The sequence below is a fragment of the Nematolebias whitei genome, chromosome 3 (genome assembly GCF_014905685.2).
Source record: "Nematolebias whitei isolate Nwh7 chromosome 3, NemWhi1, whole genome shotgun sequence".
NCBI classification, from domain to species: domain Eukaryota; kingdom Metazoa; phylum Chordata; class Actinopteri; order Cyprinodontiformes; family Rivulidae; genus Nematolebias; species Nematolebias whitei.
This window is the reverse complement of record NC_056500.1, coordinates 49,764,274-49,768,748: the sequence shown is the minus strand read 5'-3', so window position 1 is coordinate 49,768,748 and position 4,475 is coordinate 49,764,274.

Below are 4,475 nucleotides of genomic sequence, written 5' to 3'. Positions count from 1 at the left end.
ATGCATTTTCTGATTTTCTGTCTTTGAATGAGCAAGTGTAAGTTGGTCCAAGGTTGGAGTCAAACGCAAAACAAGTTGTTGGAACGAACTGTCATGTTTTAAATCCTCTCAGACGTAAATATAGAGGCTGGCACCTGTTTTCCCCAACTCGCCTAAATATTCCTCTCGTCTGTCTGAAAAACATTTTCAATCTGTTCCATAACATTCTTGCTGTTTTTCTGACTTCTAGTGACCTCTTACGTCACAAAAACACACCCTGTCTGGTCGATTTTGACCAATCAGGAACCTCCCAAATGAACCGGAAATAGAACTCTTTAAATGTCGGTACTTCCTAGTTCAAACCAGTCGGGTGGAGAGTTTGCAGAGCTTCAGTCGCTTCAGGCTCCGGCTTCAGTCGTTTGCAGCTCCAGTGCTGGGAGAACAGAAGTCCAGGCATGATCCAGAGCTCTTCCGAGTCTTGTGGGATTATGACATCTTCCACCTCTGAGTGGAACTTCTGAAGGACTCCACTCATGTGAAGTCCACTCGTGAGGTGAACTTGTGTCGAACAAGTACAGTCACGACTCCGAACGGTTCTCTACTATTCTTATGGAGACGCTGAAAAGTGGCTTGAAATGGAACTTTACGCCGGAACTGAAATATCTTCAGAAAGGTAAAAAGTCGATCTTCAACCGCAAAGTGTACCGTTTGGTTAAGCTGGGTCCAGAAGGAGCGTGCCGTTCTGATGCCGACACACACACATTTCCCTCATCCATCTTTTCCTCTCCCCCTAAACTTCAATCTCCATCTTTAAACTCTTCTATCCTGCTAGAAATCATTCCAGATATTGTCAGAAAGGTCTGTTGTGAAGCAAGGTTTTCAACCATCGCCGTATGGTTTCTAATTGTACAGCTTGCTAAATTAACATGTTGTTATTTTCATATTTTGCCAAATTAATGTAAATGTGTGATGTTAAACTTTGATTCTGTAAATAAATGACACATTCATTTGATGGGTCAAAGAAAATTAACGTCTCACGTTACGTTTTTAATAATTCAATGCACGACATTGTTCAGTCCAGAAAAATGAAAGAATCCGTTTAATTTATGAATATATCACAGCATATGTTCATCTACACAGTCATCTTCCAATACAAGAGTTGGGGGTTCGAATCCACAAGCAGTCACATGCCAAAATGTCCCTGGGTAAGACACTGTACCCCTCATTACCTTTGGTGTGTGTCCCATGTATGAATGTGATAAATCTCTGATTAGTCTTTTCAGAAGGATTTGTTCAATTAGCTTTGTACATATCTAGTAGAGTGCTGTATGAATGGGTAAATGAGGACACAGATTGTAGTGTAAAGAGCTGTGAGTGTCTTGATAAGATAGAAAGGTACTATATAAGTACAGTCCATTTACCAAACATCAGCCTGGATCAAAATACCGAGCACCTTCAACCTGTTCCTCTCTCCAACAATTCTCACCCCTTCTGGATCATGCTTCATTCACCCTTCTCTGGAAACCTAGGACCTTGTTTCTCCCTCTGCTCCAACACAACCTGTAAAACAACCCAGAAGAAGAAACAATTATTTGCAAACAATGTCCATTCTTCAAATATTCAGAAATCTACTCGTACTCACCTTGTCCTTTTCCCCCTTTCAGCCCAGAACGTTCCTGCACTTTTGAAAATAAACCTCACGTTTTTACTCCAGAGTCTTCATCAGTCTGCTAATTTGTGGTCAAATATACTCATTATTGTGTTAGATAAAGCTGTAAATTCATGAAAAAATGCAGATCTGATTGGCTGAAAGGAAACTGTGGGCAGGCAGAAAGTGTCAGGAGACATCTGTGGCAGGTGGCAGAGAACTAACACTTGAACTAACACTTAAAGGGCTAAAGGGAGTCTTTACGAAAGAAAGAAAGCTAAAAGTCTCCATCACTTTTAACAAGACACTGGTCCCCCAAACACAGTGTGTCAGCATCTTTAAACACCAGAGAGGAGAGAGGGTGACAAAATCATTTTGACAGCCAGTTCACATGTAACATCTCCGATTCATCCACCTCAGGGAGTTGCTGGGCAGTTTTAGAGCGCTGAAGGGGGTGGGAGGGAGGGGGGAATCCAAACCAACCATGTTATAGTAGAGTGTGTGTGTGGGTGGGTGGGGGGGGGGGGCTGAGCTCATGAGTCAAAACATCCATATTGATCAGACTGTGACAGGGTGTCGCTCTCTCCAGTCAGCAGATACAGCCGACGAGCAGTGGTTATCTGTGTCTGTGGAGGCGTCTGCTCCATGAGCATCGATCGGGAATAACCCGACAACCTGGGAGGTGCCGTCCAAAGGCCGATTTACAAAAGGTTGAGCAGGCAGGATGTGTGGTGAAGGGAGCATGGGTTCATTGATGCTGTTCCCCCAGTGTTGCTCAATACCAAACATAGAAGGATGAGGCGTCTGGTCTGGTCTGGTCGAGGCTTCTGTGTCACCTTGGGAGCTTTCAACTTGAAGTGCACGAGAAGATACAGCAGCTTGTTGAAAGATGTGAAAAAGATTGCTGCTTTACGACAGCAAAACAACAGACTAAACTACTAACAAACTAAACACACTAACACTCTCACTGCAACCCCTCCTGCCTCAGCTACTGTTTGCCATGGGAGCAAAGCTTTTACAAAAGGGGCCGAGGTCAAGCTGTTCCCCGATGTGAACCCCGTCTCCATTAGCTCGTAGTTTAGTGGCTTATCATTGTCCCCCTGAAGATATTCATCCTCTTGACTTACCCTCAAACAAGCACTATAGAACAAGATAGAAGTTTGTTCTGATCTGCAGTATTAAGGAACACGAGAATTACATCCATGTCCCCCCCCACCCCCACCCCCCAACAGAGGAATTTGAATAGTGAATGTAGTTTAGGGGATGAGTGTTTTTCTGGACTGGAATTGAACAGAGAATGAAGTAAACCTTAATGTTTTTGTTGTAAATTATTCAAGAGGGGGCAGCGCAGTGGTTCAGTTGGTAGAGCTGTTGCCTCTCAGCGCGAAGGACACTTGATCAAATCCTGGCTGAGGACCTTTCTGGGTGGAGTTTGCGTGTTCTATCCATTCATGTGTGGGTTTTCTCCAGGCACTCCAGTTTTCTCCCACAGACCAAATAAATGTTAGGCTGATTGGTAGCTCTAAATTGTCCCTAGGTGAGAGAGAGAGAGAGAGAGAGAGAGAGAGAGAGAGAGAGAGAGAGAGAATGAATGGTTGTCTGTTTCATTTGTCTCTGTGTCCCTGTGAAGGACTGCAGACCTGTCCAGATGTCCCCCCGCAACCTGGAAAGGATGAAGCGGGTCAAGATAATATATGATTATTCAAAAGGGTAGGAGTTACACTGTAGAAGAACAGAGGGAGATTTTGTTTGCTTGTCCAAGGCAGTGCAGAGTGACAGATCCTGGTGAGTGGAGGAAGTGATTTTATTCACCACCAGGTGCAATGGTGGAGCCACGTTGTGACCAATGGTGGCCATGCACACCATAGACTAATCCACCCCAATCATCTGAGGGATTATAGTCAAGGACCTAAGCAAAGGTGACGGCACCTCAACTCATTCCTCTAAGAAAAAAAAATGTATACCTTGAAGGAAAGTTAGACATTGCAGGTGAAGACCAAAGCATGAAGACTTGAGAAAAAATAGATAAATAAATAAATAAAAAAGCTCATGTGGCATCAGGCAAATTACAAAAGCAACAAGTGATAGGTTGGTCCTTTATTAAAATATTGTCTCCATTAAGTTAACAAACTACAAATTAATAAATTACCAGTGGCAGTACTAGTGAGTTACAGAGTAGAACTGCAGTAATGCTGACAAGAAACACGATTTCTGGAGATTTAATAGTAAAGGAGCAACCATACAATCACATCTGGACATATAAAAACAAGTCTGACATCATGTTTGTGTTTAAGGCTCAGACAGCAGCAGACGTCCTGCTGCAGGACCGCTGGGAGAGGCCAAAACCTTTTCTTCACGAGCGCAGCGGCGCTGGAGGAGGGTTTGGGCCCACAGCAGGATTCTCCAGGGAAAGACCGACTGGATAAACGGTTCACTTAAAATCTGCTGCTTTCTAAGAGGTCACTGAGGAAATCCAGGATGAACAGGAAAACAGAGACACCCCCCCCCCCCCCCGAGGTACACCAGACTGATGCAGTCAGCTCTGCTCTGAGGACAAACTGTTGTTGGGCACAGAAAAACACAAACAGATACATAATAAAAGCATAAATTAATTTCCTACAGATGCTCTGGTTCTCTCCACTCCTTGTCTTTGCTGTTACATCTGATCTAATGACTCTTCATGACACTCTTGTGCAGTTCATACTTTAAAAAAAACATCCAATCCAACTAATTTAAAAAACATGCAATTCCTTGACAGAATGCATATCACCCACTACATTTCATGTTCAAGTTTATTGTAGCCTTAGTCTTGTGTTGAGAAACGATGGAGATGGAATGCTTTTGGGTG